The following is a 13,927-nucleotide window of genomic DNA, read 5'->3' on the forward strand; positions in this document are numbered from 1 at the left end:
GATTTATCAGTCATTTTTTACTGAAAGCCAATCACAATCAAGTTTTGTCTTTCCAGAATTTGACTCTTAAGGGCCGGGAGAGATGACAGATCCTCCACCCAGCCCTTACAAGCCAAAAGGAACGATAGGAACGACAGATTTTCAGTAATGTAGTGGGGTGAAAACTAAGGTGTTTGAATTTTAAATTACACAAAATAACAAGGTTGTAATATTTCTATATAAATATGCATCTTTTCTTAAATAAAAAAACCAAACATTTCAAAGAACATCTGTGATTAATTATAATTAAGATCATGATCATTTTTTTTATGCTGGTAGTTCTGTATGTCTGTGAGAGAAACAGTGATAATAGTGTAGTATTGTTTAGGCCTTGCAGACTATATTTAAACTAGCCAGTTTTACTGTGTTATAATACCTCAAGGAAGTTTTTATGCTTTTCAAATTAGAATATTTTAACAAGTTTCTGAGTTGCTGAGTTACTGTATTTAAATAAATCACGTGATCTGATCGGGGACATCCCTAGTGCTTAGGTGCCTCTAAAATATCTAATATATCAAAGTACTTTATGGCCATACATCACACTATGACACCAAAAGCGTTTCTTAACCGGCAGATGATTGAACATTCATCTCCCTGAATTGTATGTCGGTATGTAGATATTAATTTAGTAAGCCGGCAGGGATCTGCTGCTTTACTGCTGGGTAGAGCCAGGGTCATGGTTAAATATTACATTTTACTGGAGCTTTGTGTGGTAATTCCCTTTAGACATTCCTTTGTGTGTGTTAATCATAGCTTCAATGCTATGTGTGTGTGTGTGTGTGTATGTGTGTGTGTTTCTGGATGGATGTATGTGTGTGTGTGTGTGAGGTACTTGGCAATGGATTGGAATGAAATGTCTGTCTTTCATAGAGCTTTGTTGACTGATTATGGGCTATTTCACAGCAAAGACTGCTAGCTCCTGTGTCTGGCTGTGTGTTGTATTTAGTGTATGGTTGTGGGATGTATTAATTAGTATGTGAATAATAAGACATTTTTATTATTATACATCAGAGGTTTGAATGGCCTTGTCACAGTAAAATTCAGTGAGGAGGCTGACCGCTGATCGTTGTTTGAACACCAGAGGTTTATGGAGGACCAAAACTGCCAAAATTAAAAAAAAAAAAAAAAAAAAACGTAAGTAAGTCACTCAATAAAAGTAATATGGTGATTAAAACGATAAAGAATAATTATAATTAATATAAAAATAAATACTTATACTTAAAAATAAATATCATAATATATTTATAACAAATAATATGTTTATGGGTTTCTTTATTTACATTTGTTTATTTTTACTTTTGATTCATTTGTTTATTTATTTATAATATTTATAATAATCTTCCACATTACCAAAGTTACCGCCAAAGTAGCAAGACATCGATCAACCAATAGGAATGCTAAGACACCGTGACTGGACATTACTGGACAGCCCCTTCATCATCATATAAGGACAAGGAATAAACAAATAAATAAATCGGGAATTAAATGAATGCAGAAATAAATAGTTATGTACATAAATAAACAAATTAATAAATAAAATTAATAAAGAAACCCAAAAATAACATTTTATATATTTTTGTATGTAGATGTATTTATTTTTTATATTATTTAAATTATTCTTTACCATTTTAATCACCATATTTCTTTTAATGAGTGATTTACATAAGTTTTTATTTATTTATTTTTTATTTTGGCAGTTTTGGTCCTCCATAGAGGTTGCAGGCCAAAGAACCAGTGGCTGTAAGCAAAGGGCGGAGGATGTGTCAGTCATTTTTGACAGAAGCCAATCACAATTAAGTTTTGTCTCTCCAAAATGTAACTCTTAAGGGCCAAGAGAGACGACAGATCCTTCACCAAGCCCTTACAAGCCAAAAGGAACCATAGGAATGACAGATTTCCTGTAAGGTAGTGGGGTAAAAAGAGAGTCACAGAGCTTTGTTGACTGATTATGGAGACTGCTAGCTCCTATGTTATAGCTCATGTATGGTTGTGGGTAGGGATGCCACGATTAGTCGACTAGTCACGATTATGTCGACTATTAAAATAGTCGACGACTAATTTAATAGTCGATTAGTCTTTTTTTTTTTTTCTTTGTTTTTCTCTCCAAACTGCTGCGACTGCCTTTCTGTCCTGGACGCACATGCGCAGTAGTGGAAACCGGGGTAGGTAGTGGACGACATCTCAGAACATTATACAGACAGGCTCTGGTTTCATGGCTACCCCGCTACAGAACTCAAAAGTGTGGGATCACCAAGAAAATAAAAGTGAAACGCGTGCAATGCAATATCTGCAATGAAGAACTTGCCTTCCTCGGCAGCACAACCGCGATGCACGAGCACCTGAAAAGGAGGCATGTTGTGGCTGATTAAATGACGAAGAAGCTAAATTGCTATTTAGCTGCTAAAATTAGCGTAAACAGAGCGTTAACTTAGTACTTAACTTACTCATCTTGATAGCTTTAAAACAGAGGTCACTATTAGGCGGACCGCGATCCGGATCCGGACCCAGACGTTGTCACAAATGCCGTCCCAAACCGATAAACTACAGAGAAGGATTTCATTCTGACAGTGGCTTCTGTTTTCAGTGCTTTTCGGTGCAGTAAACTCACAGATCAGTCATGTGTGGTGTAAAATCACCAAACGCTCTCCTCTGCCAATCAGATCTGTGCAGACCGCTGCCCTGTGTACGGTAATGTACACAATATCTGGACAGAGAGGCATTTTTTATTAATATACTTTTTTTTCATAATAGTTCAAACAACCTCACGGTTGAGATGTTTCATAAATGCCAGTGCCTTATCCTTATTTTACACAGTTGTTTACACTTTATGCTAAACAGTAAAATAATTGTCTGTTACAACAAGCTGCATATTTCATTAAAGGTTTAATGAACTATGATTTTAATTGTTTTTATTTTTAGTTAGCATATAGCTGAAATCTAATGTTGGTTGTATAATAGCAGCTGCATTCTATTGTGATAAACTGTGTTTTATATTCAATTAATGTATGATCCGATTAGTCGACTAATCATAAAAAATAATCGGTGATTAGTCGACTATAAAAATAATCGTTTGTGGCAGCCCTAGTTGTGGGATATATTAATTAGTACGTGAATAGTACGACGTTTGTATTATTATACATCAGAGGTTTGATTGTCTTTGTCGCAGTAAAGTTTCCGTGAGGAGCTTCTGAAAGGACTAATTAAACCCCCACCTTTTTTTCTTTTTCTTTTTTTAAGCCCTCCTGCCACCCAGTATGAAGCCAACAGGCATGTCCCTCGTGTTGTTCACTGGAAAAATAAAGGTGTTTAGGGAAACGGTATGAAGGAACCTGTGGCCGACCCTCCCACTCTAATTCGTTCCTTTAGCCTTGTGTTGGCAATATTTATTAGACCTGTGCCCTTTCAGATCGTTCCTATTAATCAGGAGGAGTGCAGGGAATCCCCGTGCACTCGCACAGCCTGCATCGATTTTCCCCTGCTGGCACTTTCAGCTCGGGTTGCACAGCAGCCATCAGCGAGCAACAAAGCGGGTCAGGCCTTGCTGCCCATGCTGTTTGTCACGCATTTATGGCGTGTTTTTGTGTTTGCAGGCGAAGCACCTGCTGGCCAGACTTAATCTGCTAATAGCTGTTAGCCGTCTACTCAGCAGCTGTTTACCTACCTTTCTGTGCAAATTAGCAGCAGGCTGTTATAAAACATGAGTTTTAAAACCTAGGAGGAGTTTGCTTTTTTATTTATTGGGGATGCACTGATATTGAAAATCTGGTCTGATGCTGATATCTGATTTTTGTTGTGTGCGTGTGTGCCTATTTGTAATGGCTGGTTCTTGTGCCCATGCATATAAAATCTAGAAATTAAGACACAATCAATACAGAGTTACAATTCAAAATATTGCAACATATTGTGACATTGTAAGCTAAGCAATTAATTGTGTTTGTTTAAATCAATGTTTAGAAAAAACTGTCGGTATAAAAAACACACCGTCATATTAATCTGTATGAAAAAAGTTGAATTCAGAACACTGGGATCTAACAACAGAGTACAACACTGCTGCTATCTAGTAGGCAGGGTTTGAACAAAACACAAATAATATTAAAAAAATATTTAAAAAAATATAAAAAAAACATACTTTGTTTTTGAAAAAATCCATTAAATTGTTGCATAAAAAAATGTTGTAATACTACACAATTTTTATATATTTTTTCACACCTAATTAATCATTACAAGTAAAAAGTACGGGTAACAATTAAATAAACATTTAAACATATTAGCTCAGGATCACCTGAAGCATTTTGCTTTTTATTAATGCATTATTAATTATACAAATGTAATTATTATCTCTGAATCAGTCTAGTTCTGAGGAATATATTTTTAAACCCTTTAAAAAAAATAACTAATTGAAACTTCCTGGAATTTCTGTGAATTCTGCTCTATTTAAAGTAGAACAGAAATTCCTGTGTTTTAGAGATTCACTGTATGTTGTGGAAAGGCTAATTATTAGGCAGATTTGATGAACCTGTAGCATTTCATAAAACTTGCAAATGTTGCACCACTTTTAAAACTAAACTTTAGACAGGGTCTTTGATTACGTTCACACACCATGTAAAAGAGGTGCAAATCCAATCTTGTTTGTCATATGTAGCACAGGTGTGTTATGTTTGTGGCAGTGTGAACAGCAAAAAAAACACATTGAATCTTGTTTGAGCAACATTCATATGTGATCTTAAAATCAAAAATGCGACAGCCTTCTTCAAAGAAAGTCATGCATATTAGTTATAAATGCATGCTTAGGAGAAGAGACTATTTACTGTTTAGAAGATTTTAATATAAATCACTTTCGTCAACGATTATCTCTGCTTCAAAATGATAGAAACAGCTGAACTTGGGATTTAAATGCCATTCCAACATCCAGACCTTTGCCCTTTAAATGTGGAAAGTGATGCTGTTAAGTGAGGAAATGTATAATCTGTTGTGTTTGGGAACGTTTGGAGATGCAGGCCGAGGTGAATGTAAACTGTGTGAGTGAGCCTGTTATGCTTCTCTTTCCCCAGTACTTTGTGTATTGTTACTGATTTAGTGCTTACAATTAGTTCACAATGAATATTTGGAATTGACAGATTTTTATAAATCACATTGTTGATTATATCGACTAATGGCTGCAGCCCTAATGTAAATAGAACTAAAAGAAAAATCTGAGAAAATCTGATTTGCGTCACTTTATCTGCTGTGTGAGTTTAGTCTTAAAGCTTCATTCTGGGATTCCTCAGGTGCTCAGTACCTAAACCTGGATGTGCAGCGATCAGGATTTTTATGGCTAGTTTGATGTCTTTACAGCCATATTGCCAAACATCTAAAATGAGCTCGCTGATATAAAAGGCAGGCTGTGTAGGCCTCAGCACGTACTTGGCTAGCTTACCTTAATTATGTCATAAAGCCGTTAGAGAGCCCGGAGAGAAATAAACAAATCGGCCGATTTGCTGATCACATGTTGGAAGCAAATATTGGCTGTGCTTGGTTCATGCTTACTTGCACACAAAACACATAAATATTAGATTAAAGATGGCTTATCTTACTATCACGATTTCTTATCAGGAAGAGTCTGCACATTAAGTACTCTCCGTTCCTGGAGTCTGAAGGTAAGATGTTTATAGTGAATCGTGGGTCATGGGGGCCAAGGCACCAGCATGAACTCCAGCAATGCAGTTAGGCCTGTTTACAGCGGGGAGACTTCAGATTTCAGACTACAGACTTCAGACTTGAGCACATGTAGAGAAGAAGAAGAAGAAGAAGAAGAAGAGCTTCATCATGGAGGACAGGAGTGGGCTGCATGGATCACTGGATCACTGATAATTTATTTATGGAAGTTAAAATCTCTGAGCATAAGTAGTAATTGCCTGCGAACGCTGTAATACGAGGATGAAATGTGAAGTATGAATCATGTTGGCAGCAAGTTATCGAGTCAATGAGGTCGCGGTAGTGCGAGAAGTCTTCTTTAAAAGTGTTTAAATTGAGTTTTGGAGGTATTTGCATTTCCATGGAAGTCAGCGGGGTTCTATATTTACTTCCCCCACAGCGGTCGGGGGGAGGTGGGGGGGGGACGGGTGATGCTACATACTAGCAAGTTGTTGATCTGTGCGACATGTGAGACTTGCATAGAAAATGGCGTCTAGCGTTCCTTGCTTAAGCGGTTAGCCTGTGCCTCCCACAGCGCAGATGAGACAGTTACAGAGATAGCATGTCATTAGATCCTCCTGTAGAAACTGGCAGCAGCAGTGCCGCAGATCAATCAATGGCTGGGCCACTACAAATGCTCCTGCCTGTTATCACGGAGGACTGCATAAGTGAATCAAAATCATGGCTTCACTGAGAATAGAGGCAAAACTAAGACTATTACTATGTTCACACAGCAGGTAAAGTGGCCCAAATCTGTTTTTATCGCCAATTCCCACTTTTTTTTTTTAGGCTGTTCACATTATCTACTCTATATTTACTTGAATGCCAATTTTTTTGCACTATAAGGCGCTTTTTAAATCCTTTAATTTTCCCCAAAAATTAAAACTGTGGGCCTTTTAATACAATTCGTCTTATTTATGTATTTTACCAGCAAGGTTGTAAGGAGCAGTAAAACTAAAAAAAACTCTGTCAAATTGCAGTGTTTTTCAGGAGTTTCAGTTTAGTTTTCCAGCACCGGGGCTGGAAAAGCATTAGTATTAGCCGCTAACTGCTATTTTCCTGTACTTCCCGGTAAGTATAATCGGCCTGTAGTCTGCTCTTAACCAAAGCTAGCACTGCTGGAGCAGCATTAACAGTTGCTCTAACTCCGTGTGCTATTTCCCCGTTCAGAGGAGAGCATTATCGGCCTGCAGCCTGCTCCTAACCCCAGCTAGCACTGCTGGAGCGGTTAGCCACTAATGCTAACACTCCAGCCTTAGTGCTGGAGAAATTTGAGAATCCAAACTTACTGTAAATAAACAGAAGCTCTTTACTCGCACAAATAAACTGTTTGCAGGAGAGAAATCTGTGTAGATTAACATCCAGCGCTCGTTTGACTTTAAAAGAAAGTCTTTTTAGTGTCCCTTAAAATGCATCTTATAATCCAGTGCACTTTGTGTATTAAAATAAACGTTCATTGATAGTGCACCTTATAATCTGGTACACCTTATAGTGCGAAAATACGGTAGTTCATGCTCCTAAACCCAAACCCATGAACAGTTTGTGTCATGTTAAGCTTCAGTTTCATCCTTACCTGCATTACACAAACTGTCAAGAATTTCCCCCTTAGCTCTAGGTGGGCTTATCACCAAGTATGCATTTGAGCTCGCTGTTTAAAGGGCACGTTATTCAGCCACGCCCACATTTTTGGTTATTTAAACTTTTGTTTCTAAGCTTTCTGTCTTTCTTCTGTGGCTGCCATTCCTTCAAGATGCTTTTGACAACCAAACCCACACCCAGTACAGCTGAAGCACCAGTAATGAATGCTGCACGATGCACAAATTCTGAACAACAGGAGGCTCATTTGACTTCCAAATGAAGATGAATGTGGTTGAAGTCTTATCAGGATACAGTGTAGATGTTTACATGGTAAAAATGTGGCATTAAGTTCTGGCATCCTGGATTATCTGATCACAAAACCTGATTGGCCAAATGTGTAGCTGTTCACAACTGCCGTTTTAAAAGCCTAAATCCTGTGGCTGCTTGTGATCGGATATCTTATATCATTTTCACTGTATGAGGGTCTGATTATGTTTTTGTTCTGCTGTTTTCTTTGCACTGAATCCTCAGGCCAAATATAGAGATAAGGCAGCTAGTTTCATTTGTGCACCAGTCGCAAGTATCACCTTATTGTAGCATGCAAACAGTGGACACTGTAGTATGGTGTATTGGTCAAGTATGATAACAATATGTGTCTCTGGCTATCTCTGAATGTGGTTCGAGTGATTGTATTTCACTGCATCCTCGAGATGCATTGCACCCAGTGTTCACACATGTACTTTGTGCTGCCACTTATGATTAGGGCTACAATGATTGATTAGTCGACATCATTGACAACGTCGACTATAAAACATTTACTGTTGACGCTTCATTAATGTGTGATTGAGAGCAGTATACCCGGTGTGAGGGGTAATGGGCTCACACACTCGGCTCGCTCTCTGTGTCTACAAAAATGTAAACACATCAGATAAGGGACAAGACAACACCCATACCTACTGTACATCAGCTCGTTATACATTTAAACGTATTCTCAGTGTTTAAATTCCACATATTGTGACTTATGTTGTCTTTAAAGCGATAGAGAGAAATTAGACAATGAGTTAATGCAGGTTACAGCCAGGGTTGCCAGGTCTATAAAAAAAATTAAAATTTAAAATCTGTCAAGATTAAACCAACCCAATATCTAAGGTTGTTTGCCAGCTGCAATAAATAAATAAATAAAATAAATAAAAGTAGCCCAAAAACACACACCTAGACCTTTGATTTTTCACCCGGGACAATCAAACAAGCCTAGATTTGCTGGAAAACCGCGAACCTGGCAACTCTGTTTGCAAAGGCCATTCGAGAGTACAATACAAAAAGGAATTATTCATACTAAAATAAGTAAATTCTAATAATCAAACTAATAAGATAAATCTAATAAACTGGCAATTCACATGAATAAAAAAACTAAAGACTAAAAACTAAAAACTAAAAAAAATATTAATAAAAAAAAATTCCTAACAGTAGAAACAATTGATTATATTTATGATCAAAACATGGGCAAATTCAAAGTAATATTGTTTAGGCTTTAAAACATTTAGCTGTCAAAATGCATTAGATCAGAAGCCTAAAAAAAAAATAGGAAATACAAATGGAGGTCATGTTAAAAAAAAAAATCGTGACGAATTGACTAATCTGAAAAATAATCGTCTACAGAAAAGTCGACTATTGAAATAGTCTATAGCTGCAGCCCTGCTTATGATCGGTTCACCTGGAGCGCGTGTTAATGCTGGGTGTAACTTTTTTTTTTTTTTTTTTTACAGGGAATTTAGATCTAGAAATGGCAATACTTCGCTTTTTCTTCTCACTTTTTTTTTTTCCTGTGGTTCAAACTGCAGACCGCTTGTTGTTGTGTTACGTACGCTGTTAGCGTCTGTATTCCCTGAAAAAAGCTTTTCTTTCAGCTTCTTCTTTAGCAGTTATTTTTACTCCAACTTCTGGAGAGAACATTGTGTATCAACATGCAGATGTGTCTGCTCTCAGGCGTGCCCAGCCCATTACACCCCACTGAAGTGCATGATGCAATCCTGCTCCCGCCATGCTAACTAAAGGCACTCTAGTAGAACTGCTGTATCATTTCTTTTTCCCAGGCTTCCCCTGGAAAGCAGTTTTCCCCTCCCTAAGCTGTTAGAGCCTTATCTCTAAAAGAGCTGGGGCTAGCATTCAATGGTTCCATTTTCACCTCCAAGGGATTTTTCAGTTTTTTTTTTTTCTTCTTCTTTTTCGCTGCATAAATTTGCCGTAAATGCGTCTCGGCGGTTTCTCGCCGCTCAGCAAGACCTGAATGGGCCGGCGGCAGGCGAGCGCGGACATGTCCTCCGTTCCCCCGGCTCTTACCGGAGAGTGACATACAGCTCTGTATTGAGATGAGAGCGAGATGTGAAAAGCCAGCTGTGTGAGCCTCGGTAAACAGTGGATTAGTGGGCAAAGGGAAAGCCCTGCGGGGAGGGGCGTAGATATATATCTGGGAGGATGATGTGGTGCACTGCCATGACGGTATGTCTTTGGAATGCAGAAAGGATAAGGAGGGTGGAGGGCTGGGGGTGGAATGTATGTGGTACTGTTACCACACTCTGAACATAGCCCTGGAGTGCACCAGGGACTAATACTAGGACCGGTTGGATTGTGCAATATTGCTCAGCTGGGGCGAAAGCTCATGAGGCCTCCTCCCTCTCGGGGTGGGTTCGTTACCCAGCCTTTATATCACTGCTGACTACAGGCTCTCTTACTGAGCTCGCAGTATCAGATCCCTTCTGGGACTCTGGGACACGATTATGGTCATTAAAATAGACTGACATTGTAACCATGTGCTTTAAATCATTAGCCTGCATGAAGCACAATCACCTTCTAGTGTCCAATAAAGCTGTGATTGTAAGTATTGTGGTGTGTGTGTGGGTAATATTTGTGTGTTTGATTCTACAGGTGTAGTTCTAGGTGCAGTTATGAGGTTTTCCCCTTGTGACCCTTGTTTTCTCATGATATTCCGTAGGCTTTTTCCTGAACATAATAGCAGCCCTCTATTTCCCATGAGATGAGCTCATTAACAGTGGGCCGCTAAAATGAAATGAGAGTGCGGTGAAAACTATCCCGACCCATGCTGAGTAATATATCATCACTAGGAGGCTCCTCCAGCTCGGCCTTCACACATGTTGCGTGACTCATTGGCTTCAGATGAGTTCGTGGTAGTGTAGAGGACAGCAGGGGCACAGCTTTCTTTTTTTTTTTTTACTGATATGTTTTTTTTATAATTAATTGAGCATTTAATTTTTTATTTTGATATATTTCAGTTGTAAATTAGATGGTAAAGTCAGTTTTTAAAGTTGCACATGTGCACAATATTAAAGCATGAATCTTGAAGTTTGAACACCCCTCCTCAAAATTTCAGTTACTGTTATTGGAAAGCAACTAAGAAATGACCTACCTATAGAATTTTATGAACTAATAAAGGATGGACTTATGAATTCAGGTCTTATCCTCAAGACCTGAATTATGCTGCAATGATGGAAAGATGATGATGTTTTCTGCATCTCTAATGCACACAAACGAAGGCGCTTAATGCTACAATTAATAATAACAAATGTATTGCATTAGAAGGCTGTGTTTCACAAGTCATCCCTAAATATTATTTAAAAAGTAAATTAGTAAAGATGAGCCCTTACTTTGCTTCATAGGCTCTAATGCTGTCATGGTTTTTAATCACAGTTTTCATGCATCTTGGCATGTTCTCCTCCACCAGTCTTACACACTGCTTTTGGATAACTTTATGCCACTCCTGGTGCAAATATTTAAGCAGTTCATCTTGGTTTGATGGTTGTAATCAATCATCTTCCTCTTGATTATATTCTAGAGGTTTTCAATTGGGTAAAAACTAAGAAACTCATATATTTTTAAGTGGTCTCTTATTTCTTTCCAGAGCTGTCCAAGCCAGGGGTGCTCATTCCTGGTCCTGGAAAGATAGGCCACCACCATGCAGAGTTTAAAAGGCCTTTTAAGGCCTTCAAGGACTTTGAACACTGTAGATCTCCAGGATAAAGGAATAACAGCATCATACAGCATTGCTGTGCCTCAACTCAATACGCTGCCTCTTGTACAGAAATGAGCAGGAGGAATATTGAGCCTCTCTGCTGTAATGTGAAGGCAGCTTCTCTTGTTTTAATAGTCCAACCTCTACCACCTATTAACGAACACCTCCATCCACACAGCTCGCTCCCCCACTAAAGTAGGAAACAATTAACAGATAAAGCAAGTAGACAGCCTACACAGCTCCCTGTCTGAATGCTTTTTATCCCTGTATTCTGTTTGGTTCCTGCCTCAGTGCTGAACTCTCGTTGGTGTTTTGCCGTGTTCAGTAAAACAGTTCCAAAGGGCTTTAAAAGGTGCTTGACTTAAGCTGACAGTGAAAAGCAAAAGCCAGGCTTTGCCATCTTGAAGCAGGCATGGCGATGGAAATTAATTGGTCTTGTGTAGATGGAGAATCTCTTCACACAGCTCGTCCTTGCTGTAAAATCCATGTGTGCTTGTTGAAATTCATGGTACATGCTCTGTGTTGCCTACAACTACTACTACTGCATTTTTCAACTGTTTTTGACTGCATTGATGGACGTGATGTGTTGGCGTGTCTCTTACATTTTTATTTTTACCTGATAGATGAAGGGTGAAGATTTTGAATCATATTTTTTTTTCTCCACTGTTAGTAAATTAGTAAGCTTCTCTTGAATGTTGTATCTTCTCATACTGAAGAACTGTTAGATGTGTACATTCTGTTCTGCAATGAAAAAAAATCCTTAGTCGGGTTCTGATTACTTATCAGGGTCTGGTTTCTATAAAGCAGCTTAGTGTTAGTAATGGTAGAATGGTCCGGTTTTGCTAGTTTTATTGTTTTTGTGCAATGACAATGGTTTTCTAAAGTATTATATCCATGTGAGGAAAAGCACTTCCTCCACATTTTACACTTGAATTGTTGCTGGTTAGGAATAAAGCTATTGTGGAAACATGCTGGGAGTTCACTGGTTTAAAACCAGCACTAAACATTGTGTCCATAACCAGGAAAATAAGTGTAATGGATGCATGATACAGAAAAACTGATCATAGTTCACAACACTATGAAATAGTGTGAACTTTTATACACGTTTATCAATCCGTTATTAAACTGCTGAGTTTTAAAAAAGCTGTTGGTGGAAGTTAAGACTAGTTCAATAGAAATATACATGTACGTGAACTGTTAACGCATGTAAAGGCAGAATATCTTACCTAAATTGTGTTGACGCATTACAGAATACTGAAAACTGCCCCAGTATCGGACGTTACTCAGGGTTACTCTGAGCAGTTACTCTGATTGATCAGATTGAGGCATCCTTAATAGGTTTGTGCTGCACACATTGGTTTGTACAAGGTTAAATGGAATTACTGTAAAAGAACAATAAAAGAACAATAAAAGACATGAAAAGTGATAAGGATGTTACTCTATTCCTATAAGGAATAATAAGCAAGGAAAAGAGCTAGCGCGGTTAGCGACTAATGCTAATAATGCTCCAGCAGTGCTATCAGCAGGCTACAGGTCGATAATACTTGCCTCTAAATGGCAAAAGAGCTATCACTTAGCACAGAAAGCGGTTAATGCTAATGCTGCTCCAGTCTCAGTACTAACTAGCAGCAGGCTACCGGCTGATAATACTCACCTCTAGCGCAGTTAGCGGCAAATGCTAATACTGCTCCAGCAGTGCTAGCCTGGGTTAGCAGCAGGCTACAGGCCGATAATTCTCACCTCTAAACAGTTACAGAGCTAGCGCTTAGCGCTGTTAGCGGCTAATGCTAATACTGCTTTAGTCTTAGTTCTGGAGATCTAAACTGAAACTCCTGTAAAAAGCTGCACTTTAGCGGAGTGGCTTTACTGCTCCTTACAACCTGACTGATACAATTTATACATAAAGTAAAATAGGATTATAAGACGCACTGACAATTTTTCGGAAAATAAACAATTTTAAGTGCACCTTATAGTGCGAAGAATACGGTACTCCAAGGCTCGTTTATGCTCAGCTTTAGGGGATGATGGTTTAACATCTGTTCCAGCATAAAGGACATACAAAAGTATGTGGGTAGTAAAGATTTTAATTTTTTTAAACGGACCTATGCATTTTTGCACATTAGCAGGGAGTATAAATGAAAAGAGTACATTGTGTAGGCCTGGTGTTGTGCAACTCTGCCTGCTTCTGGGTTGGTGCGCTTCTGGATTAATTGGCCTTGCATTAGTCCCACCTGTGAGCGTAGCAAAGGTTTCGCGAGGCTTTTAACACTGAAGGAACAAATGACTGAATGAGTCGTGGCATTAATTTACTGCAGAGGACAGAATAGAAACCCTTACTCACTTCTGTTGGCATATCAGTCCATTAGCAGGCTAGGTGCTTACTTGGTGCGTGGGTGGGCCGGTGAGCCTTTCAGGCCTGTGGGCTAGTGAGATGTGTTAGCAGGGAGTTTGTTGTGTAGCTTTACTCTGCCTGCTTTCACACTTGTACAAGAGAGTGCAAAAGTAATTAAAAAGCTCCCTGCAATCCAGAGGATTCACTTTAGCTGACTGAAAGCCTCTCCTGCCCTGTTCTTTCTGTTTTCTTCTTTCTGGGAATAGACTTGTTAGTAG

General features: G+C 38.6%; 1 protein-coding gene across 4 annotated transcripts in view; it reads left to right on the forward strand.

Moving 5' to 3' along the window:
• LOC103021658 (protein phosphatase 3 catalytic subunit alpha) overlaps positions 1–13,927 on the forward strand; it is a 155,947-nt gene that overhangs the window by 17,049 nt on the left and 124,971 nt on the right. The window lies entirely within an intron of this gene.

This window comes from Astyanax mexicanus, chromosome 8 (assembly GCF_023375975.1).
Source record: "Astyanax mexicanus isolate ESR-SI-001 chromosome 8, AstMex3_surface, whole genome shotgun sequence".
Classification (NCBI taxonomy): domain Eukaryota; kingdom Metazoa; phylum Chordata; class Actinopteri; order Characiformes; family Acestrorhamphidae; genus Astyanax; species Astyanax mexicanus.